General features: G+C 42.0%; 1 protein-coding gene across 2 annotated transcripts in view; it reads left to right on the plus strand.

Moving 5' to 3' along the window:
* The window catches only part of pdzrn3b (PDZ domain containing RING finger 3b), a 102,166-nt gene that overhangs the window by 10,252 nt on the left and 64,537 nt on the right, over positions 1-27,377 (plus strand). The gene's annotated exons all lie outside the window — the stretch shown is intronic.

Genomic DNA, 27,377 nt, shown 5'->3' on the forward strand with positions numbered 1-27,377 from the left:
GAGGGAGAAACACCAACTCCATCTTTGTGTATGTTTGAGCTCTGAGCTCAAGCTGAATGCAATGCGTGACGCATGGAACCTGAATTAGCATTTTGGCCTTTTATTGGCGCTCCCGAAAGTCAATCCTGCAGACAGTTAACGTCTCTGATACGATTCTACCAGTCGACATAGGCGATGTCAAGTAGGGCATCATTGCAGATAGGCCGAGATAAACCTGAGGCGAGGCTGTCTGTCTTTACTGTTGCTGGCTGATAGTGAGGGAGAGGAAAAGATGTCTTTTACTTCTCTCGTCCCAGCAAATAAATCCCTTTCGACAGAGCTGCCATGAAGCGTCCTCCTTTCGCCTCTAAACAGAACTTGATGTGGAAAGGCCAGCTCACCCTGAGGTCAACTTGAGGGATCCATCGAAAAACTCGGCATCACAAAGGTTGCTTTTATAGAACGGTTGTCAACCAGAATCGCTCACAACGGCTGCTTTGAAATGAGTCGTTTATGTCAATTGCAAGTGTGTATTACCGCCGGCCGCAAGATGACAAATATGGCTTGTCGCTGGCTTTATTGTTAAACCTCAGTGAAATTGCCCCCGGAGCATTTTTGACCAGCTCATTGCTCACAGAGACGCTTGTGGAAAGTGTTTACACAAACGAAAAAAAGAAGACTCCCAACATCTGGACTCTGCTGATCGCTCTATCCTGTCATTTATGCAGTCGAATGCTAACTACTTGCAAGAAAAAATGCCACAAGTCCTCTGGAGAAAGCCTCACGCTGTTGTTCCAAATAATATGGTTGTAAATCTGGCGACGTCGTGACTGAGATGTTATGATGTGCTTGTCTTTGGTTTAAACCTCCTGAGCTAACACAGTCAAGTGTCTTGGTGCTCTCTGCGACTTAAGACCTCGTAACGAGGGCGGGTTGAACCAAAAAAGCCACTCAGAGATCAGCGACTCGAGACCTAAAGGGACTTGCCGTGGGCTGCTAGCTGATGTGTGGGGAGATTAGCTCATATGTCACACGAACGTGTACAAGTGTGTGTCTTTGCGAGCATCTGCCCTGCTTGGCTTTATGAGTTTGCGTGCACATGTTTGCCTGGGCGCGCGTAAGCACAGGATGCATGCGTTAATGGGCCAGATGTCGCTGTATTTGGTTACTTGAGAAGGTGTATCTATGGGGTTTAATGCTGGGATAGCCAATCCGGAGCGGAGAGGACGGAATTTGCTATAGGATAATGCTTCGCTCGTGTTTTTCATATTGTTTTCGTGCTATTGTAGGTGAAGTCCCGGAATCTCTCCAGTGCAGGAAAGGCCTAAGGAGGTAGCACAGGTTCCTATAAAGTAACCTTCTCTTGACGAGAAGTGAGGGATTGCCATACAATACCCAGCAAATAAATCATCAGATTTAATAGACTGTTAAAGGCCGATACTTCACATTTACGCCATTCATCGGAAGGGAAACCTGAGAGCGAGGCAGCTTATATTTCCAAGGCTGCTTTTTTTTTTTTGTTGAAGCAAGAAAGTACAATGTCACGGATTCCTGGACCACAATAAGAAATGTGACATCAAAACACAATTTGCTGTTGCACAGCTTTTATTCTGGACCTGAGGTGACTGGGTCTGTGAACTTTGTTTGTTCGCTGTCGAGAATCAAAGACGATGAAGCCCAAGTGCCTTAAGGCAGTTTCACGGTGTTTTGTAGAAACCAAGCAGCCTGTAACTGTGTCCTGTTTAGCATCCTGTGATGTATGCTGGAATTGCAGGAACAGTCAAACCTGGTGTATCTCATGTTTTACCAGAGATCGTTTTTCATGCACATAAAATATGATATCCGTGACGGCTGTGTTATCCTTTTTTGTAGTAGTAGTAGTGGAAGTCATGCTTGCTTAAGACCTTTGTTTAATTATATCTGTGCTGCTTTTCAGTATGGTTGCAGGATGTGTAAATATCAGGCGGGGTGTGAGGTTTCCTTTTCTGATTAGGCCCACAGCTAATCATCGCCGCTCAATTTTTACGAGTAATTTTCCAGTTTATCTTTTTAATCCTCCTGCCTGCCCGAACGTTCCCCGAGGCCAAGGTGATATCTTCAGATTGGTTTTTAAATCCATGTTCTTACTTCTGAAATTAGCTCGTTTTTCTTAGACAAGTAGATGGAAAAGTGAAAAACAGATGACAAACTAACAATCTTTTTTTTTTTTTTTTTTTTGACTGAAGTGGTCCAAGGATAACTTTGGATGAGACAAGTAAATAGTTTTTCTTGGGAGAAGTAGTTGAGATGGTGAAATCAAGAAGACATTTTATCTCAGTGCAGTTTAAAATTCGGCTTTTATCTTAGAGTTGAATTTTGAACTGGCTCGTAGAAATTTAAAGTTTATCAAAGGTTGAAGATCACTGACACATTTCGATCTTATAAAGTTGCTTGTTTTTATTTCAGTGAGCACCAGTAACTGTCTTTAGGAGACATGTTTTTAGCCATACATTTAAGGCTACAGTCACACTCGGGGGGGAAAAGAGTTCTTGCAGACTAATGCACAATCAAAGCTAGTGGGACTGTGCGCAATGAATGTGCAATATCACTGTCTTTGAAATGAATGCTTCAATGACAGGAACCAGTTCTACAACCACTCAAAGTCAGGTCCTGTCTTCAAAGCACATTTTGATGCATGAAGATGGCAACGAAACAACAATAAGAGTGGGTCGGTCTATTGTTCTGCTGTGTATTTGTAATTGAATGGGATCAAGTTGGCAGTTAGATGCAATCTGTTTGCGTTAACACGGTAACTAACTGTGATAAACTGGTAAAAGCTGCCTGTTGCCATCTGATGGAAACCTGTTGCTGTGCCCACATACAGAAATTGACATTAACTTTTTCATTCACAGTCCAAGCAGCACCTCATAGATTTGAAATGGAATGAGAGAGAAGAGGATGGCTACATGTCTGCAAAACGATGACGCTCAACAACACAGAGGAATGTAACAAGAATCTGACTCAGATTGATTGCAAACCGTCACCAATCTGTCTGAGAGCGATTGCACTTACTCTGAGTTGGGATGTCTTGTTTAGAGGCGGGTTGGCTCTCAGTCAGCGAGAGCAGCGAAAAACAAATTAGCCCAGTCACCAGGCAACCGCTAATTTATTTCAAAAGGAGGCTGCCGTCCTATTTTTACTCTAATTGGCTGAGCCTTAAGAATACAAGTCTAACATGTGCTTTCCTTTTAATTCTGCTATCGGTCTTTTTAACTGCTTGATGCTCTGCTGTGTTCATCAACAAGCCAACACTCTCATGTGTTGTTTGCGAGTCTGATAAGCTACTTGCAAAACAAAGTACTGGAGTTTGAATATCAATCTGGGCTATAAGAGGTTCTAAAAAGCCTCAGTCATTCTCAGTGGGTTGTAACTGTAAACGATTTTTCATAATGCACCTTTGCACATTTCCTCTGCCCTAAGAGGGGAAAAATATTGATTAATACAGCTTTAATAAGAAATAATTAATAAATGTGGAATCCTTTATTTTTAGCATCAGTGTCCTCATTTTCCATTATAGTGGAAATGGAAAATAAAATTAGCTTTTTGTTGGTTTTTTTTTTCGTAACTCATGAAATCTGATTTGCAAGCCTATGGACGGGATAGTTTTGACAGCCCTTCACAATCCTGCCATGGGGGCTCAACTGCTCTGTAAAGGACCAATCACATTACGGAGCAGTGAAAAGCTCGTGCACCTGTGGAGGCAGCGCTGTCATCAGCCCCGCCGTTTTCTCTTCCTGTAGTAGAAGTGTTAGTTCCAGTAAATCTATATGGATGTAACATGTACCTGATGATTCGTGGCTTGTCCTTCTATAACAGGCTCTTAGCGGGGGAGTGCGACAGCAGATGGCTGTCCTCTAACCGAGCTGCAGGCTGGTATGAATCAGCACACGAGTACCTTCTTGTTCTGGCACTTCTTTTTTAAAAAAAAAAACAACAACCTTGAGTTGTGTTTGCTTTTGCTCACCTCTCTGCAAGCTGCAGAATCTTAGCACTCTGGTCAGGATCTGCCAGGATTGTGCCAGGATTTGATAAATAAGTTCTGATTGAACCTCGCACTGGTACCCGACTTCCCTAATCATGTCTTCGGGCATGAGTTGACTTTTTAGATCTGATTAAGAATGTTTTTCTCGTGTAAATGTAATCCCAGCATTTTGTCTTCAGCCTCACTTCACACAGATAAAGAGCCTCTTGCTGCTGTGCGTTTTCCTACATAAATGACCTTCCACTCTCTTCAAGCCTCTTTGCTTTTCAACATGACTAAGCCAGTGTCACAATCCCAGGGTGGCTGCCCCTGAGCTCTCAGGGTGATGTTTTCTGTGTAGGCTCCAAAGTGTGAAGCTAGGAAGAGAACGGAGACGCCTGGGCTGCTGTTGTAAATGTCACCTTGTAAAACCTCAGCAAGGCTTTTTTTGTTTGTTTGTTTGTTTAGGTCAGAAGGTGAACAGAAACAGTTACTTTAAAATAAACAGACACTAGGATAGGGCTGGTCGATATAAGGATATATATCGGATGACGATATAAAAACGTCTATCGTTTCATTTTACGCTATTGTTTGTTTCGCGGTGTCGCAAAATAAACTGTTTACGGCAATATTTTTTCATGGTTTCGATGGTCACTGTAGTGGCTATATTAATTTCTTAAAGTTCTCTATTCCTCATATTTTATATAACCACGCTACAGACGGACAAGCTTCTGTTTTTATGCGTTGTCGTTAGCAACAGCGACGGTAACACCCTCGTGTGTCCGCTTGTTTATGTTCCACATAAACCTTTCACAATAAAGCTCAAGATCCTGTTGAGACTTTTCAAAATAAACTGAATCACGTGAAAGAGCAGATTATTTACGGATGAGAAGTCAAAAAGAGCCGCCAGGTGCTAAAAAATAAACCTTAGACTCAAACGTTAGAACAGGCTGTTCCCCGCAGCACGCCGTGTAATAAATCCTCACAAAGAAAACGGTGTCCGTTACAACTTATGTCTAAAAATGTATGTTTCATGCATCGGTTAAAACACTCGACTCCGGGTAAAGGACGCGCAGCTGGAAACACTTCCTGCAAGTCGAGCTGCCCGAGAATCACAGAATTTACAGAAAATGTTAATTTTTTGTGATTTATATCGTTATCGGACGATAGAATTCTTATATCGGGATATGAGATTTTGGTCATATCGCACAGCCCTACACTAGGACATATCCGCCTCTATGTGTTACGCCTGTTGTGTTTTTGATCAGAGCAGTGGCTAGCCAGCAGGAATGTGTCCCAGCTAACACAATATTTATATGAAAGTGTAACAATGTGTAAACTTGAGCACTAGTCCTAAAACACCCGTGTCATATTTATTATGTTCAACACAAGCTCGTGTTACTTCAGGTTGGAACAATCGATGGGCTTTGGCCTTGGAGCTGAAGTTAACTGCATCGTAGATGCTACAGCTTGAGGAATTAATTTCAGGTCAATATTTAGAATATAGAACTGTAGTGCTTATTAAGGCAGCACATCTGCAGCTTCTTACTTGGTACTAGCTGCAGGGCTCAAAGGTCTCCTACACTTTTCCAGAATTCTGGCACTGGGTTGTATAATATATGACTGTAGATCATTATTTCTATGGTAAATCTTGGTTATGTTTTTTAACTTTCCCACAGCTATGCTATGGCTGTTTGTCTATGTATAAAAACAGGAAATCTTTATTTTGTGAAAATTATAAAGTCCTGTTTCAAACAAATAAAAATAACGTTAAAAAAGACCAGAAGAGAGAATGGAGGTGGATGGATGGAGAAGTCATAAACTGGCGGCTAATTACTGTAGTCTTAGTAACAGATTAATAAAACATTAGAGTGTCACTCACTAGAAAATAAGCACAATATGATCCAAAAGGCACCAGAAGCTCAAAGCAAAGCTTTTACACATTCATATAAATATTGTGTTAGCTGGAGAGGAACAGCTAACACAATATTAGTCTGATGCTTAGACCTAACGATCAAAACATCCACACCTCCAGCTCCCACACCTTCACACCAACATTACTGTGATCAGATATGATGAACTTGCAATCTTGTTGCCTTGTTAATGGTTCTTTCCCAAATGGGTCCAGTTCGGTGACAAATTGCAGTCAGTTTCTGCAGGCACGTGCAGAGGGGGGGGCTAGAGGGGCTTGAGCACCCGCCCCTTTCCTGATGGGTGCCCAAAGTGCCCTTTTGTTGAGGCAACTTTTAAAATTTTTATTTTTTTTTAATGTGTGTGTGCGTGCAGAGTCCTGTCTGTGCCCCTCAACAATAATATTTAACTATTAATCACAGTTTTGCTAAATAAAAGGATCTGGCTTGCATCAGTCACATGATCAAATTTAACCAATGATCGCCCTTGACGGCAGAACGCGCTGGTTACGAGCCGGGAACGAGCTCACAAAGAGCACGCGCATTTTTAGCGGTCCAGAGCTGTAGGAGAAACACAGGTTAACTCAGAGACACAGACTGATGCGACAAAACCAGTAAGTAGGTGTACAGCGTACACTGTAGTGTATAGCACACAGGAGTATTAGCTTATTACGTACACGTTGGTAAGCTGTCTTGTTGCAACTGACGAACTGAAACAAACGAGCGTGCTATGTGTGCAACAGCGTGACAAACATTACCTGTCCTTTTATTAACTGCACAAGTAGCGCTGGTCATAGCTGCTGGCTACCTGTGTAAGGCTGTCATGGGTCTGTAGCTCTGTCACCGTTTTAGGGAACATATTTAGTTTTAAAGTATTTAGAACATATTTAGTTTTAAAGTAAGTTTCCGAGCTTTTCCTGCCTTTCTGGAGGGATTATATTTCACTAAAAAACGGTCTAATATGCATGTCCACATAATTATGCATTATTATAATTATAATATATTAAAAAGCACACGCTGTATTTTAAAGAACATACATTAAGAAGCAGATTATATTAGATTTATATTTTAAATAAGACAAAATTTGGATTTTACAGCAGTAAAATTATTGTATCTCTACAGTTTAAAAATGTAATAAGCTTTGCCCCTGCACAGAGTGGTTAGTGAAACAAATGGAATCATCATAAATACATTATTTCATATTCATTACTTCCCCCTCCTCATTGCTTTATTAATGTAGCTCTAGTAATAAATAATAATGTAAGGATTCTGGATCAGCACCGTGATGCCCATAGTATATACAGTATTCTGAAGAAGGTCTAAAATGTCACTGTGTGTTCGTGCATGTGTGTGTTTTATTTAGATGGATTTTTAAAAAAAAATATTACTCATGATATAACATTGTCCAGACATGGCTGGTAAGGACATGAGGAGGAAACAGTAGAGCTGTGTGAGGCTACTAAAGGCAGTGCTATAACATTTTTCTGTCATCATTTTATTATAGATTAAGTGCAAGAGTTGTTAGGTGTGGATAATTAGATTATAGTTTATTGCAATAGCAAGTTGTGCCTTGTTCTCACATAGACAGCAAGTGGAGAGTGATATATGAAATGATGGGATGGAAGGAAGAAGAGAAGCAAAGAGTGATTCACAGGCAGAGCCTAAATTATTTCTCACAGTTTTTTGTTGCCTTATGGTTCCAAGCGCTGTCACCAATCTTTGCATTTTGTTATTATCTCATGACACTTGTTTAATCAGCTACCATCTCTCCTATGGACTTTTTAATGTCTACAGTCTCAGATCAACACAGCCCTGCCCTTCCCATATTAGATTCTTGATGAATGTGTGTTGCTGTTATTCAGCCTGGCTCAATGTGCCCCTTTTTAACTTTGAGCACCCGCCCCTTTAAACCTCTCTGCACGGCCCTGAGTTTCTGTCTTCAAAGTGATTTTGGTGTGTCGGGACGGCGATAAGGATTGAGTCGGTCCGTTACAAGTTTGCAGCCGAATGAGCTCAAGTTAGCAATTACGTTGTTTGTGCAGCAAAAATTGATAATCTGTTTACTGTCTACATACATAAAAGTTAACATCAAATACAAACTCACTTAACTGCTTACATTCCGAGTCCATCCATATTTAAAAAATAAAAATAAATTCTTAATAAAGAAATAGTGACAACCACAATTTAACTGCTAAATTACAGAGGCTCTTAGCAACCTGGGTTTTATATAGCAACCCAAACAGTTTGCAACCTGTGGAGTGTAGTCCCCTATTGCAAGAAGACACGTCACAGATGAGTTGCGCTCGTTATTGCAGACTGTCTCTTTGCCAACGCGTTCCACTCAATCCACTCAATCTGTCTGTGGTTATAAATTAGTCAGCGATTATTTGCAAACCATCACCAGTCTCTCTGAGAGTGATTACAGTCAGTCAGGTCAGACCGTGACTGTTTGGACCAGTGCACTCACCTTGCAATTGAACGTGGTTGCCCACATGGTGATGATGTCGCACGCTCAATCTCTGGGCAACCATAACAACTTGCAGTCTGTCACCGAATGTGAAAAAATTCAGTGCAGTTTACTTTCCTATTATCACTCAAGAGTAACCGAGCGATTAGGTTGAAAGTGGAGCGGGATCATTTATCTTATAGTCTCGAGACCAAGTAGGCTGTGAGCCAGGAGGGGTTTGTTAGATTAGAAGTCTCGTTGATAGCTTACTAATTAAACTAACAGGCTGTGCGCCCTTTTTTTCTGGTTTGCTTCAGTAAGGAAGTTGAGATAAAATTGTTCCATTAAAAACTCACCCAAGACGAAGAGATGCGACTTGATAGTTTGGAACGAGTCCAGAAATCTCACAGAAACACTCTGGAGCTATCAAAGTGTGCACGTTTAAAAGTGAATGAATGAATCTTTGACACCAGTAGGTGCTTTGAGCAAATTTTTCAAAGTAAAAGACACTAAAGAGAACAATAAACTGAAATCTACAAAATAATAAGCACTGGTCTTCATTTTGTGATGTTCTTTACAATTATAAAGACAATTTTAACATATTTGTAATATGTGTCAACTGGTTTATTTTAATTGAGTGAAAGCAAATTATATTTTTTTCCAAAGCCTCAACTCTGATTTTTTTTTTTCCCCTTCAGTGTCTGAAAGAAAAACGTCTTTGTTTTATACCCTGACCACCACCAGCACCACAAATATATCTCAGCCACAGAAACGCTCCTTAAGCCCTGACACTGTATGAGTTGTGTGCTTGCCCACAGTCGAGCATTAAACACCTAAAGCCTCCCCGCAGCTCCTTGAGTATCAAGTCACCAGGTCAGAGAGAGCATAAAACCCAGCCAGATAGCATTTAGCAGTGACTGACATGAAATGTGAAGTGAGCTCTGTTGGAGGTGAGTTCGAAGCACGGGTGTCAATGGCCCTTTATTCCTCCTTGGTGTGAGGACCAGCAAAAGCAAAAAGCTGCCTTTTGTCATCGACCCTGTCATTTGTTTCCCTTCAGATACTGTTTGCTGGCAAAGCTCGGTTTCATTGGAGTTGATGTAGTAGGCGATTAAAATTGTGGGATTTGTTGGCTTGTTGCTTATGTCTGGATTTTTTTTTTTTAATGCCATCTTATGACAGACCGGTATGATTGGCTTGTCCTCTATTGTCTCTAACCAGTTGAATCTGCACATGGCCTCTCTAACAGGACATGTGTTAAGAAGTTCCCCAGGCGTTATTTCTGACCTGGAGGCCTATGAGGAGCAGACATAGTTATTTCCCTTAAGGGGATCACATGTTGTTTGGCATTCTGAGGCAAGAAACGGGCCTTTGTCCGGCCCTTTATTGGATTTTGGGCCCCTGTGCGGGAACGGCGTGTTTATTCCCCAGATAGGCGAGCTGAATGTGGCCCTGCTCTGTTGCTCCTGACTGGCCCTGGACAGGATGAATCCACCACAGGCTACGTGGGCCAATCCTAGCAGCGGGCCGCATTCCTGTGCCCCCGTGGTCCAGCTGAGGCAAGAGCAGGACATTAAATCAAATCTAACTTTAAAAGAGTCCATAATCAGCTTCTGGTGGTAGCCAGTGCCCTATGCAGAGCTGGCTTTAAGAAACAAGGACAAGCACATCTTTGTTTCCACTACTCCATATTGGGGGAGAGGGGAAAAAAATTAGATTTTTAAGATGTGGAGTCATGTCAGTGTAGCGTTAGTGTGAGGTGTGCTTAAACTTCACTGTAGCCAGAAAGCTGCTCCCTTTGTATGCTTTTTTTATTGTTTATTTTTTTATTAATTGTATTTTCCACTTACTTTAAACAGCTTCTGCCCTTAAAGGCGAGCGGGCGCGTGATGATTTTTTGTGGAGACATACAGTCTGGGGCGCACTGTAAACTCACTCTGCTCCGACACAGTCCCGACTGGCTCCCTCGCTCACAGCTACAGTGGGCTTAATTTATGGTTCCTAAAAGGTTTAAGAACGGGTATGAACAGATAGGTGCAATTTAGACCAATTTTCCTGTCAATCAATCACTGGCGTTGTGCAAATACATCAGCGACAATCAGCTCCGGCTGCTCTGTCAGCTGCTTCTCATGTCAGCCCCTGACCCCCGAGCACAGACTGCCCACCGACTCCTAATTAACTACCCTCAATTAAACCCTAATAGGCTGATTAACAGACCCTTAGTTGTGCTGTAATGGCTCGTCGTTTCCTCCCAGTGCCCCTCTGAAATGCATCCTGACTCTAGCATGTTAATCACCGCCCACTCCCTCTCAATGTTCCTGCCTGGGTCTCTCTCTCACGCTCGCTTTCTACCATAGTAGAGACTATCAGTGAAATTGCCTTGTTAAATAGCAACAAAAAGGCACACGAGTCACAGTAATTATACCACAGCGACACACTTTTCTTTTTTTTCTGTGATTTGCCTTTTTCTTCCCTTTTGGAACGCGACAATTTAATAATTTCTATTGCATATCAAACAGCAGCGCTCCCCCTCCAAACTGGAAATAGTCAGTCAGTTCAAGAAAACATGTAACTCCTTCCCCGGGGAGACTGCAAGACCACAGTTTAGTACGCACATTGCCACTTCAAACTTCAGTCCTCCCGTCATCCATTCAGCTGCACCAAAAATAGCGCGTAGCTTTCTCAATATTTGACACGATCACAGCAGGGATCTCACAAGAGAGCAGATCTGAAACAGTGGCGCAGTCCTAAAACCATCAGCCTAATGAAAGCGATGACAGTCGTCAGCAGATTTATTCTTCATTGTGCAGACCACAGTTTAAAAACTTGCTGTTAGTACTTTTAAGAAGTTGTAAATCTCTCTGCTTGGTTTCTGCTGCAAAGAAGCCAGAAGTCTTGAAGTCTTTGACAAAAAAAGACTGAAAGTACTTACTGTAACATGTAACATTAGGCCTCTATAGTGAACTCCAGTGAACTGTGATAGGAGCATTACGGCAAGTAAATAATAAAATAAAGGGGGACTGGCGAGGGAGGGAGTACTCCTTGCAGGGAAATCAATTAAGTGGGGAAACGGGCTGCTGAGCTTCGGCAGTAAACTTAAGAATACATGGTAAGATGTTACTATGCATACAGCTTTTGTTTGTTCCATTTTGTAGAGTAGAAATTGAGCCGAACGGTGCCTGCAGTTGTTTCTTGCCTGACACAAGTCTTTTTTACGACCGGTGCGTTGATACACAGGGACTTTCCTGTTTTATGACATGGATCCCATCCCTTGTTTGTTGGCGGCAGACACTCTGTATATTTGTTTCTATGGAAATTGCTACTGACAGTGATTTAAACATGGTTTGTGTGGCACCGTGTGATCCAGCGTCGGTCCTCCTGCAGATTATAGGCTATAGATTTTGCTCATCAATCAAAGTGCCAGAGTGTGCTTGTCTTCCTCTCATATGGAAGGATTACAGTCGTCGTTCCAGCGAGATGATGAAGCGGACTTCGTTTCTTTTCCCACAGCTCTGTAGGACTCTAATCTCAACTTGCTTGTTAATCATGCTCACTTTCCTCTGTGTGGTGACATCAGAGATGTTTTTCATGCTTCTCCAAGTCTGCCTGCCTTTAAGTTCTGAAACACTTCATCTCTTCTTAACTCCTGAAATCATTAAGCTTAATGGTTCCCCAGAACTTAAAAGGTCCACGACTGACCATCAGCAAGGAGGAGTCCAGGGTCAGAGGTATTGATTTTAGCATAAAGCCTCCTGGCTTTCTGAGACTTTACACTCTTGGCGAGGCGAGAGGGGCGTGCCGTAGGTGGCTGCCTGTTCAACCGATAACAGCAAGCAGCGCATGATGAATGTAGCGTGGCGAGCTGTAGTCCACGCCTGCACTCTATCAAGTGCATCAGCCGTGCTGTCAGTCTTGGCATTCCAGATCAAATGTGATTGCATGAAACCATTGCATTGGCCAATAATTAAAGTATGTATTCAGGAGCTTGTCAGAGTAAGCTTGCAGTGTGTGATTTTATTTCTTTATTTATTTTTTAACAGTTCTCATATTGTGCCATATTGACGACTTCTATTCTCATGTTCCAAATTGCATCGAAAATTTGCTTACATTTTAATTAACCCACCAGATCGACTCAGTCACTCCAACATTAGTCACACTACATAACATTTCCTTGCATAATGACAACAACTTTGTCTGAAGCTGTTTTTGAAGTGAGCCTAATCAGGCACTGCACACTGCTGCGGCACCAGGGGCCGTTGATAGCACTGCCAGCAGATGTTAGGTTCCTTTTTTTCTTTTTTTTGAGGCTCCATTAGGATTTAACAGATGCAAAACACACAAGGTTGACATCACTGTGCATAATTGTCCCTCCTGTACAGACAGATGTTCTGTAATATCTGGGCTAATTGGGATATAACAACACATGCCAACTTAAAGGGAGACCTATTGTCGGGTTTTTTTTCCCCCCCTATACTTTGTTACATATATACTGTTATGAAAGTGGAGGCTCATGTTGAACATTATTTGAGTTTCAAGTAATGAGCTCAGCGAATCTCCAAGTAATCCCAGGGATTATTTGAAAGGATCCCTAATATGGCCATCTCAGGAACTCTGCTCTGGAGCCTAGAAGCCCCACCCACCTCCTGATTAAAACTTGATTACGAGGGGCAGCCAATTGCAAGATGTTTGGTTTAAAACGAGAAAGAAGGAAGCTAAAATGGCTTGCTTCACACAGAGGACGGACTGAATGGTTGCAATTTATTCTCATCCAAGAATATAAGCATGAAACTTAAAGTGGAATCATTTTTCTCTTTAACGAAATTAATAGCAAATACCTACCTTAACATTTTTGCGCACAGCAGTCATGCAGTGCAACATTAGCATTACACCTGGACACCTGTTTAAACTTCAACATGTTTGGCACCTCCCCTCAGTGTGAGGTGTTCAGCACTTTGTTGTGGTACAACATGCCTTCAGTTAGACTCACAACAGTAGTTGAGAAGTGGAAGCCTGGCGTCCCTTATCAAAATGTTTTCTTCACTCTACCAGCTAATCCTGACAACACGCCCCTCTTTCACCACTCCCATTCTCCCCCAGCTCCTCTTTAGAAGGTCTAGCGTGCCCATCCTTTCACCGGCCGACTAGGGGAACTGGTGGCTGCTGTGCTGCCTTTTCTTATGCAAATGTGTGCAAATAGAAAGCATTGTTCATCGGCGTGGCTCTCCATCTCAGTTACGCCGCTTTGCTCTGGCCTTTCTCTTGTTCCCCTGAGAGAGATGTTCCCTTTCAAGTGTTACCTCTCTGTCTCATTCAAGACTTCCTCTTTCCTTTTTGACAAACAGCCCGGAGGAATGGTCGGAACCGGCTCATTGAGCAAGCTTTTCAGGGACGTGGAGAAATGGGGAGTGAGAGATGTTCTGCAGGCGCCTCCCTCACACATCCCTGCTTATGTCTTACTTTTTCCCCCTGCTCTCAAGAGGATGAGTTATTCTATAGCGGGACGTACAGTGTGCTCTCTCTTGATACTCCCCTTTTCTCTGAGAAAGTACAGGTGCTCTCTCTCCAAGTGCACACTTCTCTGTGCTCTGATTCCACCTGTGTTTGTGCTGTAATATATATCCCACATGTTCTGTATCACAGAGTAATATATTTCTAGTGATGGCTTAAAAAAAGCTCATTTAACTTTAGTCACAATGTTCAAAGCCCATCTGTGAAAAGGTGTTTAGTTATGTAGTTGGGGGAGGAAAAAAAGGAATTTGGGTTGGCTTGATTTGGCACTTCTGTTATTCTTCTTTATTAAACGCATATGTTTAATAACTCGTCTCTTCTGTTAACCCTGATCCACTACGGCTTCTGTGCTCTCCTGAAAACGGTGCACCGTGTATCTGGGGCTGAATAGATTGTATCCACAAATTCCTGTAGATTATGACATACGATAGCTCTGAGGCAGAGAAAATCACCGGCAAGCTCAGGAGAAGGCCCGGACCACCGACTGAGAGCTCAGAGCCCTGTGCCAAGGTCAACGCCAAGGTATCAATAAAGATACCTTTACTCCGTGTTAACAGAGCGCTTCTTTGATTAGAACCTCCGCGAGAATATGTTGCATTTCACCAGAGGACGCGCAGTCGCAGCCATTTTGTCTGCTTGTTGGAGAGAGATCCAAGCAGTTTTTTCCCCTCTTCTTCCCTCCATATTCTCACTGTGTGATTGATATATGCAGGTGGTAAAGCATATTCCCCTGGGTAAGAATTCCCAGCTAACTTGAAAGGGAGTGTTTTCCCTCTTTAACCATCTTATGAAAACAGTAGTCTCACAGCAGAAAGTCAGAAAGACCAAGAAATGAAAAAGAAGTGTAATTTAATGTGTAATGTCTCTAACGTCATGCCAATTCTGCTTGGACAATAGGCCTCTGTAAGTCCATTGTAGGCTCTTTTAACACTCATAACACCATAAGCCCAGCTGCCTTGGGCTTACTTTTAAATACTGGGATATTAAGCCTTTTGTCACTACAGTTTCCACATTTGCTCCATCTGTGAAGGTTTACCCTGAAAATAAATGGAAGGAGGCTGCATGTGCCAAGAGGGAAGATGGAAAACTATTGCAGGGTAAGGCAGACATTGTTTTTGTCTGCAGTGTCCTCAAGTATTTAGGTCTATGTGTACATCAGTGAGTCCAGAACATTGAGCAGAGATGAAATCATGTTTTACTTTAGATAGTATTTTCTTAAAGAGCCCACAGGATCTTTGGATATGCTTCAGAAGAAGACTGAATCGCTGATGTCTACTACTCAGAATGTTAGTTTTTCTCTAAGAAGTCTTTAGCATTTTAATCTATGCAAAGGTTAAGTGCAACTTGCCTAACAGCATTTCCATAAAACTAATGGAAAGAGCCACAGTACTCGTTGGTTAAGTTACTCAGACAGTTAGAGAGACTACGCACATATGTAGTCATGACAGTGGATCCATACACAGTTTAGGAATTGTAGATTTTAAGAGCTCACCTTTCTAAAATGAAGAATATAAAATAACTGTTAGAGATACATTGATCCTTTGTCAGGGATCATTTGTTAAAAGCAATTGATGATGTTTGAAACTCGATACTGATACCCGTAGGAGAAAAAAATCGTTAAAAAAATAGTCGTCATTCATTTTTTTAAAAGTCAACCAGTGACAAGATTTTTCGTGCCAAGTCACAGAAAGCAAAGCATTTAATTGCTGATCAAATATAATTGATAAGGTAGCATGCTGCTGTTTCTGTTTACTTGCTGGTTGACTTTTATTAGCTTTAGTCTGGGACTTAAGTGCATGTAAAAACAAACATTGTTAGTTGCACTTAACTGTGTTATCGTGTTAAATTACTGACTTTGTTAGTGACAGGTCGGACTGATAGCATTTGCAGCCTAGCTTCCACATTAACATTGTTAGCCATTAGCCATATCCAGTTCTTGCTACATTAATGAGAACTTAATAGAAGGGTAAATGCTAATAGTTAAATGGCTAATGCTAACGTATGCACCAGCATTGTTATCATTTATGTTAAAGCTTTTAATGTTTTAGTGTTGTTGAACGGGAGCTTTACTGAACTCTCAGAATTCCTTATAACATGTTGCTCAGTGTTGTCAGCTACTGTTAACCTGTTCAGCTACTAGTGAGGGGAGGGGCCGTGTGACTGCCTGTCTGCAGCACTGATGTGTGAAGTTATATGTCAGCTGGAGGGGATGAACACGGCACTGTTGGTATTGTACCGCTGCAAATCGTAGTGATCTAATCCAGGAGTGATTTTTAGTGCTGGTTAGCTTAATGGTATAGTGGTTTACACATTCACCCAACAGGCAAAGATGCACAGTTCGATTCCTTTGGGATTGTGTCAGGAGTGGCATCCAGCATGGAAAAAAAAATCAGCCAAATACAACTTCTGGAGCTACCTGCTGTGGTGACACGTTGTGAATAAGGCAGCAGCCAAAAGTAGACTTTAGTATTGGAGTAAAGTTTTTGGATAACCCTGCTGGAAACTGCCATTTATGAGTAATGCTGCTGTAAACTCAGAAACGATGACGGAAGCGGTGAACAAACTTCAGGTTTTTAACGTTTTGTCAACACTCAACTTGTCTTTACTGGTAAACTTCATTAGTGTAGCCTGTCAGAGACACTGAATATTGTGGTGGTGTGGTTTAGTATAGTTTATATTTTATGGGCATTTCGATTTATCAGTGTGAAATTATAAGAGCTCAGTGAATGATACTTGAAAGACGTCTTGGCATTTTGTGTGACCAGCGATGATACTGAAGTGTAGAAAATGACAAATATACATATCCTTTGTGTAAGGGGGAAAAAAAACACGGACTTTAACAATATAACCAACTCAGGACAAAGGAGAGACACATGCAGATACTCGGTCTGACCTGGCAAGATGGCTGTCCAGGGTTATGGAAAAATACCCCATGAGTGCGTTTGTATACGGAATAGATATGTTCACATATTGTCAGATTAAGGGAGTGCATGTCTGCAAGGGAACTTTAATTCTCTCTAGCTTTGCTAAGCATAAGGACCCGCCATATCTCAGACACAGCTTAGATTTATACCAGATATCTATTCCTCTTTTGTTTTCATATCGTACAGCATCATCAAGCCTTATTCTGCCAGGGCATGCACTTTGGGCGATAACAGAAGAAGAAAAAAAACATGGAAAATATGAGAGCTCAGGAATCCAGCCATCAGAAGCAGGACTGATGTAGATAAAGCAGAATTGGGCCACATTAAGGGGGAAACTGCCTCACTTTACTTGGCTTTGAAATCCTTGCATGGAAATAAGAAATCATTTTTTAATTAGTTTTATTTATTTATTTGGTTGTATGCCAAATGTGCTAGCTAACTTTTTTTTCTGCTGTTGTCATTAAAGAAGACCCTTGAAGGGAAAGGGAGGGCAAGCCTGTGAACGAACGAGGCTGGTTGTAGCACCGTGGCCTCTTTCCTCTCTCGCCATGCTATATCAGGCCAACAGCTGCTGTCTCTCAGCAAAGGCATGCTGGCTGCTGGAGCTTGGCTTCCATACACGCCGGATCTTACACAAGGCCCTTTATTTTTGGGCTTATGAGTTAGAAAAAACACGCGCGCACAGAGGCCCAGCTCGATCCCGGACTCGGTAGCAGAAATAAAAAAAGCATTTGTTCATGTTCAACATGACAGGTTATGCTGTGCTGCATAGCTGCTGTCGTAGCCTGGAGTTTGAGATTCAAACAAGGTATCTCAGGTAAAGGGTATGCGTTGTGCTCCTCAACTCAAATTCCTTGAATCGGAGCCAAAGAAATGTAAGCCCCCCTCCAGCTGTCCCTTGGCACATCTAGACAAGGCCTTTATCTGATTTTTGGAGAGTTGGTGCTGTTTGAGCACTCGGCCTGTTCAGAGACAACAGGCTTGCACAATACAGGGCGAATGCTGCAGGGACGGCCTCCCAAGACAAAACTCCCTGAGCATCTGTAGTTTCTCTGTCAGCAATTTGCTGTCCTCACTTTTGTTTTTTTGGCAGCAACTTTTTTTTTTCCACGTTCCTACCAGATTTGATGGTTGGTGTAATATTTTTCAAACATTATTGCCTGGTGCTGTGAAAATAAGAACCGCATGTCTGTCTGCATTTTGCACATAAAGGTAAATTAAAAGCTCCTCTGTCTCAAATGAACCCCCCCTCACCAAAAAAATCTCTATCTTGCGAGTCAGCTTCTTTGAGGTAAGGGACCACAACTGCAGCTCTTAACTCTGACATACAGTCATTCGTCCCCAGGAAAGCATTTCAGCTCCTGTGAGAAACATTTCCACGTCCAGAATTCACACAATTCAAGCAACCACCCCCTCGCCCCCACGTTCACATTTTCATTTAGTGCTTGGTTAGAAAGAGAAGTGGTTCCAGACTTTTAATGTCTGTCACAGCAGAAGTCAGCGCAGTGTGATTATTTTAGTGCAAAGGTCCAAATAAACCCTATGTGGGTCACGACCTTACTGATCTGAACCAAATGTGCTGCACTTTGTGAACTTTGTTGACTTTGACGGTGCAGAGTAGCTGACTGTGAGCAACAATAGGCATTTTTGTTTTGTCTGTTTTCCCCCCACAGTCGCTCTCCTTCCAAACTTTTCTCTGTCCAAAAACTGTCTCAACATTGAGAACGGTGCTGCACACCAACCTGGCTTTCTCCACACTGACATTTATGTGCACGTCGCTATTCGTCAGAGAGTTATCAGGCAGGTTTTTAGACAAATATACAAATCCTTACTTGAGCCAACATTTGAAGGCTCCTTCAAAATGCGTCCAGACAAATGCCTTTGTCATCGATCACCGTGCGTTTACAAGTGTTGAGTAAGTGGATTTAGTTTTTTTTTGATGTTGCCCGCAGCTGCATGGAACTAGCGGACATCAGCATGTACGCTGCCATTCAAGTGGACAAATTTGGTTCGTTAAATTGGGGGGAGGGGGTTTCTTTGCAGAGTGAGTAATTCATCAACACTTTTCAAACATGTTTAAAGCCTAGAGGAATTTACCAAACGTGTTTCAGCTATCTCAGCAGTTTTCTACCACTCGACAAATTACGTGGCACTTTCAGAAATGCAAAAAAAAAATCTTTTCAATATTTATGTAAGAGTGTACATTTAAGGGAGACAGACGGATCTCTGATCAAACATCTTTCATCTGCGACCTTCCTCTGACGAGACTCACAGAAGCCTTTAACCAGGCTGAGGGTAATCAGGATTGTCTGGGTGTTTGCTAGGAAAGTGAACTTCATGCATGGGGGCTAAGTTTTTTTTTTTTTTGCATGTACCCACCCCCTTCCACTACTATTACCATCATTGGCTTGCCTAAGGGAACGAAATGCATTGTAGACTATAACGATACAACATAGAGATATAACTGCTTAGATGTCTGTAGACTGCAGCTGAATTCTGTTGTTTTACTCCTGAGCAATTCAAGTGCTCAATTCTTGCTATTGTGGCTGCCAACTCTGGCCACCATTTATTTGCAGTGAGTGTAGGCTGTCAGTCAGCTGTTTACCACAGCCGGGTCTCCACGTCTATTTATTAAGGAGGAGGCTGTGGTCTGAAAAGAGTCAATGAGTCAGTGATGCTCATTTCTGTTTGATGACATTGATACTGAGGTGAGTCGTTGAGATATACTTACCAAACTTTTCTTTTGGTAAGTGCCCACTGTTTTTGAGGCTGTTAGTCCCTGTCAGTCTCTGTTAGCAGCTGTTAGCTGCTGTTAGCTGCTATTAGTCTCTGTTAACAGCTGTTAGCTGCTGTTAGCTGCTATTAGTCTCTGTTAGCAGCTGTTAGCCTCTGTTAGCTAGCATTACTGGAAACCTATTTCAAGTGAACCTAACATTGCTGGACTTTGACACCAAAGTATGATTTTTAGGACACTTAAGTCGAACAGTAGGTGACATAACAAACAGGTGCCCACTCCTAAGAATTTTTAATGAATCAATTCAAAGTTTTTGATAAACTGATATCTATCAGTTTGTTTGAAGAGTTAATTAGACTCCACTCCAGGGGTGGGGCAACTCCAGGCCTCAAGGGCCGGTGTCCTGCAGATGTGTCCTTGAGCCAATACAGCTGATTCAAATGGCTAAATGACCTCCTCAACATGTCTTGAAGTTCTCCAGAGGCCTTGTAAAGAACTAATCATGTGATTCAGGTGTGTTGACCCAGAGTGATATCTAAAACCTGCAGGACACCGGCCCTCGAAGCCTGGAGTTGCCCGCCCCTGCTCTACTCAATATATGTTTATGAGTACAACAAAAAAAAATTTCAGTTAAATAACCTAAAAAAAAAAAACTTACTGTACCTTTGAACTTTTCTAGACATGAGCCAGCAGAAGTGCATGTGAATGGCAATTGAATTGGGACATTTAACTGTTTTCAATTTGCCAGCTTCTCAGTATAAAATTCATGTGATGTCTGATTGCAGCCAAGGAACAATTGTTCAGAGATTTCACTGAACTGAGTGGGTGTCACGAGTCCTGCCCTCCTCCGTGGTCTATTCCAGACAGCATCGTTGCTTAATGTGGGACTGATGTTTGTCAGTTTTACTTCGCTACAAAGATATTCTTTATGTATGGTGAATTAGGTTTTCATCAAGGAAAGAGCTAAGCTTAAAGAGCCAACTCCAGCAGAAAAATGAACAATAGTAGCCCACATTTGCCAATTCAACTTATTTTCACTTTGTAACACCTACAGACTACAAATGCACAACTGTGTCGGGACTTTAAACCAAACCGAGTATTTTCAGACCTGAGAACTGCCGCGTGTGAGAAAAGATAGCTGCAGACAATGTCCCGACATAATCCTCGCAAGATTTTCCAGATCAGCTTGACCGTCCTCGACATTTCACTTCACCGTGACACATTGCAGTGACAGAAGTTAAATTCCTTTCAGTGTTTAGAACATAACAAGGGACAAAGACTGTTGGCAGGATTGAAACGTTCAAATCCATAGAGGACATTTGGCTCTGCTCACATTTCCCACTGTGTTTGTCCGTGTGGCATCACATGCTTCTAAATAAATGATTCATCTAGATAGCTGTAAGTAGTTTGTGAAAGCTGTCTTTGAGCTATTTTTCTGTAACTATAACGCCATTAAAACAGGTAGGATGAAACAAATCGTTCACCATTTTGCGTTGAGAATGAGAATGCCAACCTGATGAAGTCGAGGGCTATAAAAACGGCCACCGCTGGTACAGGTATGGCACAGCCTAAATATAAGCTCTCACCGCAAGCCGTAGTTGCAGCTCATAGTCTAGAAACCCATGTTTATAGACTAGGAAAGGGATTAACTTCACTATTAGAATCCCTGGAAATGTTTCCTCCAATATTTTTGCACCCATTTGTCTGGCAGTAAAAGCAGAAAATCACCGCCGTTTGTGAACAGGCGCTGCGGTTATGACTCTCTCCGTCCTGTTTGAGCCTCACTCGGGCTTGTGTTTCGCAGCCCATGAATTAAATTACATGATGCAGAAACTCTAGGGGGCCAGACTGGAGGCTCCACTCACTCAGCGGTGACTGGGGCGGCGAAATAACTCTCCTGGTCTGCCTTTTCTAGCAGGATTCTCTGCCATCTTGCTGAAATGACAAGTGGCTGCCTCGTGCTGTTTCTCTCTCTCTCTCTCTCCTCCAGCCTTTAGTGTCTCTTTAAATGTTTTCTCAGATGGTTCTCTCCTCATCTTGAGCACACATTTATTCCCCCCAACAACCTCTGATTAATCAAGTATGACTCGTCGAGGAAAATATGCAACTCGGTGGTTTTGATGCCTTAGTTTGTGTCAGAGTCCAAATATGGAATGTTTATGGCTAAATATTAAGTCTGGACTTCACAGTGGGGGTGTGTGAGTGTCGTCACTTTGGAGTATTAACCGTAAATGATGGCACTGTAATCTTACATTGGAGTTTCTTGGGCTGGTACCTCACAACGCTCCATAAATGTCACTCTTTTACATGTGGGAAAGAAAAGCCAACTCGAGATTCAAGTTCCAAAGACAGAGATCATTTGGGGAGACACTCGGCTCGTGTGCTGCATGTCATTTGCATTCACTTAAGCAGGGATTACCGTAAGCTTCAACCCGCATCACCTGGCCTATAGTGTCACTTCGCTGTTGTCGTGTCTCCCGAGGAAACCGCTAGACGGGCTTTCACAGCTGACTGAGCTGTTTGTCCAGCTCCTACACAAGAGAGGAAAAGTCAACACGCAGAGGAAAAACTGCACTCCCCTCATCACAAGAACAAGAGTCATCCAGCTGGAACGGAGGAGGAACGCTCGCCCGCAAACACATGATTCGCTTTAGTCAATTAGCCTGTTCGCTCAACAAAGCTTTTTATACCTCCTAGAAAATATCCTGCCTTTGTGCACTTCATTCCAGAGGTTAATCTGTAAATCGTAAACAAGCGTGTCTTGAAGGAGAAGAGCAATAACCTTGCAAAGGAATGAGGCATGTCAGGAGGAAGTGATCAAGGAGCTGAAGGGGTTTCAGCAAAGATCCAGCAACACCTGAGAATAATTATAGTCATAAAATTAATATTCAAGCAAATGAGTAAGAACACAAACCTGTTTCTTCTTTCCTTTCCTTTGCCACATAACATTCACTGTGCTCCCTGCATACAATGCACTGGTGCAGAAGCCATTGTGGGAGAGTGTAGCCCAGCTTCATTTTTCATAGCTTCAGTTTGTAATATATGGTCACATGCACACAATCAAGAAGTTACTGTTTTGAAAAGAGGATATCTAGAAGGGTGTACTCAATGAATGTGTGTGTGCCTGTTTAAAACATGGCTGTTCAGAACAGTGTGATTGTGGCTTGCGGCTTTCTCAAGAACCACTCGTCCAAACAACATGAGCGAGTGAGTAACTGATGTTATTAGTCACAGGAAACCAAAAACGCAAGAATGATTAAAATTAGGTTAAAACATAAATAAAATTAGGGATGATTTGGTTCTAAAAATTAGAATTTTTTCACCAGCCCTCATGATTTTTACACCCTACAAAGACTTTGAATTAGGTTTAAGTGAGTATAAGGTTCTGGCTCTTAGCTTTAATGGTAAAACTGTAGGGGTAAGAGGTTTGGGAACTTATATTTGTAACATGTATATGTATATATATAATGCCTCCCTCCATTTACATATATAGTGGAGCAGGTAGTAGTTACTCTAGGGGAAACACTGGCAACAGAGAGCAACTTTTAGCCAAAATATAAGCATTGCTCATCCAAACAACCTCATATTTGGTGCTGCATCTTCTCGGGTCCCCATCATCACACTTGCCAAGTCTAAAGCAGATCCAATAAGCAGTTGTCAAAACAGGCAAAGAACAGATGGACAGATGAACCGAGATTTTGGAAGTTATTAGTAAGATAAACTTTGTCAGAATCTTTTTGAGAAGTACAGAATACAGAAGTCTGTGCTCTTTGTTCGGCTTTTTAGGATTTATTGGTGTAAAACATGGACTGCTTGCTTGTAAATCCACTGGAGTCTTGTTTCTTTAGATAATCTTAAAGATCTGATTAAAAGGTTACACAAAGAATATAAATTGACTTGGGTTTTGGCAAATGAAAAATAGGGCTGATAGCGTTTTGATGACTGCAGAGAGCCGACTTGTTAACATGTTCATTTCTGTTCTCTTGGGGTTTTTTTTTTAAAGGTGCAACATTTCTGCTGTGAAAGATTGCGCAAAGTTGTACACTGATTAGCAAGTGTGACATCACTCTCCTGTCAAGCGTGGACAAAGATTGTGTTGAAGCACTGAAAGGAGCTTTGTACACTGTAAAACAAGAAGGCACAAAGGAGGGGATAGTGTATGTCTGGTCACCGTAGAGAAGGCTTGAGAAAACATTCCTGCACAGGTTCCCATCTGGAAAAAGACTGCAGAACCATATTGGCGAAAGAAAATATGAAGGAGACAAAGAAGGGAGTGGAATTAAAACTCTTCCAGTTCCAGCTGGTCAATTCAAAAGCTGCGTTTCTTCGAGGCTGTCTGCTGGGCACCCGGCTATGCTGTATTGCTCTAAGGGGCAGATCCCCTCCGGTTCCGCTTATCTAAGCACATCCAGTCTGGTCCAGTTTTTGACCCGCTGCTCACTTTCAGGCCTGATGTTTCCTCCTTTGAGCTGGATGTGTGGTCCATTGTGAGTGTGGTTAAAGGACTGGCAGCACAGAGACCACCAAAGTGATAGAAAAGCCTTATGGCTTCTGTCAGCAGGCCTGCACCTAAAACCAAATGTGACAATATTGAACATTGTCCTCTGTCCTCTGCCCTAATATGCGGGTTTCCACTAGTGCTGGATAAACTGAAAGGTGCACCTAACAGTTTTTCTGTTTTTTCAGTCAGCATTTATTAGCAAAAAATATCTACCTCGATTATGCTTCGTATGTTCTGGTCAGATATCGTATATCATGTGTAAGTACAACCAAAAACACCCGAAACAAATCTTGTTACTCTCTCCAGCTAATGGGGACCATTCATGATTTCATGAATGTAATCCAGTGTATCTGATACCACGCTGTAGTTTGGGATTTTGAGAGCACCACTAAAAGTCACATGTGTAAACATAGAGTCTTCGGTTCTTGTCGTGACCTGCTGAAGACAGACTAATGACCACTGCAGCAATGAACTTTTCCAAACATCGCCCTGCAGAGGGGAATGTGAGAACACAAATCTCAGATGCAATGCGATCCGACATTAGCTTGTCTTTAACCTACCAGCCCCCTGAGACAAAGTCTGTTACTGGATATCTGATAGTACCAATCCGCAATTAGTGCAGCTAATATTCCAGCGCATTTACTGCTTGGGAGTGGCTATCAGGCAAGCTGCCTCCTGCACACTCTGTACAGTCAGCTCCCTCGCCTCAACCACAAAGTGGACAATTGCTGTGTGCTACAGAGCTACAACAACTGTGGGAAATTATACTGCCCTGGATTTTCAAGGTTTGTGTGGAAATAGGAAAGTTCAGTTGTCCAAGCTTCTTGAAGGACATTCAAAGCTCTTCTTTGGATATTCGCTGCTATTTGTTCTGATCTGTGTCAAGATAATCCCACGCTGCGTCAATAATGTTGCAGTCGGGGTTCTGTGAACGCCAATCCATGACTGATAGTGTTTCATTGTTCGTTTTTGTATTCAGATATGCTTTTACGGCATTGGCAGTGTCTTTGGGATTGTTGCCATGTGGAAAAATGAAAACATTGCCAATTAGACATGTTCCAGATGGTGTTTCATGTTTAATCAAAATCTGACAGTACTTTTCTGATTTCAAAATTCCATCGACTTTGGCAAGACATCACCACCGAAGTCCAGCCCCAAACCATGATAGAGCCTCCACCATGTTTTAAATGCTATAGTAGCTCTGTTATACTCCTTCATGTGCCATATACATTGAGGACAACTTGAAATAATTGGATTTACTTGGGCCTACAACTTATTTTTTTATACTCCTCCCAGAATGTCCCAGAATGGAAATAACATTGACAGGCATAAAGCAGTATTTGTGCACCAACAAACGGTGATGTCTTTGGCAAAGAAATGGGAAAATGAGTTTTTGCGACAGTCTGCTAGTAACAAAGATCCAACTTAAAATTGGTTCTTTGCTAAGTTGTCTGTTATATGTAGACACAATACTGGTTCATCTATTATGCTTTAATGATTCATTGGTCAGTGTTAGGTGGCTTAAATAATTTCTCTGAAAATTGTCAGGTGCAATGGCTGGACTGAAAATGAGGAAAAAAGCAGCCAATGCCCACAGAAAAGAGGTCTTGACAAAGCCTGGAGAACTATTGCTCAAGACCCCTTAAAAATATGAAGAAAGTCTGGCTCCTTAGCAAAGCAAAGGCAAAGCAAAATGTAAATAAATGAGGGCTGGCTTAAGACTTTTTCAGAGCACTTAATGTAAGGGTTATTGTTTATTATTTCCCGTATTTTATGGGAAGATTGCACCACACTGGCCAGGACTACAAATCATGTCATCTGCATATTCATTTGTTTTCATATTGCACCCCTAGTGATCGAAGATTTAACTTGGTTCATTGAAGCCACACTAGAGAATATTAAAAAGTCATTAAAGTAAAGCCATCTTATTGTAAATCAAAGTTGAAACTGCAGGAAAGTAGTTCATCCTTGCTAATGGAAACATTATAGATAATCTATGACATATCATGTTTAATTCCTACGCCCGAAGCCATCCATACTTGATTTCCATAATAATGTCCATGCTTGTACTTTTTGGTGGTTATTGGATCTTAATATGTCAGCAGTGTACTTGGCAAGGTTACTCTCATGCTCTGTTACAGATCCACAGCCATATTCATTTTCCTCCAGCACACATGCTGACTCATCCAGCCTCCACAGCTCTGGATGGGAGCAGCTGGGAGGCTCACATGTCCCAAACACATTATTAATGTGTACAAGCAGAGCAAAACTCACATTGCCAATAGAGATCTCAGCTATCACTGTGTCCATATCCTTGATGTATCAGCTGGATCTCTTTATAGTTTTGAGTAATGGCCCTGAGACTAATGGATGTTGTTGTGGGGGGAGGATCAAGTTCTGTTGCCTATCTAAACATCAGATTTCATACTAGATATGCTGCAGTCTGTTCATATTTCATCAGTTTGATGTCAGCTGTTCTTGATAAGTTCATGTGATATCAGGATCTGGAATTTGCATTTTTGGGAAAGAAGCAGCTTGGCAGGGAGTTTAAGGCGCTTCATTTTTACAAGATTCTTTAAAGAGATCTGTTTTCAGAACTTCAGCCCAAGTTTTTCACTCCGGTTTATTTACTAGCAGCATCGCTTTGTTTTCAGCACCGCAACAACCCCTTTAAAATTATTTAACTTTCAGACTGAAGCTTTGCCAGTCCAGTAATCCTAACCTCAGACTCGGGCTTATCTCACGTATTTCTTGAAATTGTTCACATAGGGCAATAAAGCAAAACGGGATAATCAAAGGAAATTTTGGGTTGTTAGTAGGTGCGGAATGTGTGTGTCACCCTTCATGCTCTGCACAATCGAGACATCAGTCTCAGATTCTCAGAGACCACAGTGATGACACGGGCCCATATGCTCCCATATGTGCCTCTGTGTGCTTTTTGTCCACAGAACGAGTGTCATTCCTCACATTCCTGAGCGGAGTCTCTGTTCTCTCGGGATGACCTTCAACTTATCTCTCCATCAGAGCATGTCGAGGAGGGAGAGAGTAGTGGGGACAAAAGAGGGGGTGGAGTGGTGGTATCTCATACACACAAACTAGCCTAGCCTGTCGGTGAGCTCAGGAGACTCACAGGACTGGCTCAGTGTTGTTTCACTGGTCCGTTTGTGTGTCTGTTACTGCTGTGCTTTCAGTCATGTGTGTGTGTTCCTGTCTTTCCATATCTTTGAGAGCCAGTTTGAGCTTTAGTCCTCTGTTTTTTTGAGTTGGAGTTTTATGAAGTGAAGTCATTTTGGCCGGTTCCCACTCCCAACATTTTCCTATTTTAGAACTAATCCTTAGGTTCAGGACTTCATTTACATGCAGTTTTACCACAGA

This window comes from Neolamprologus brichardi, chromosome 5, assembly GCF_056152115.1.
Source record: "Neolamprologus brichardi isolate AB-2024 chromosome 5, ASM5615211v1, whole genome shotgun sequence".
Taxonomy (NCBI): Eukaryota; Metazoa; Chordata; class Actinopteri; order Cichliformes; family Cichlidae; genus Neolamprologus; species Neolamprologus brichardi.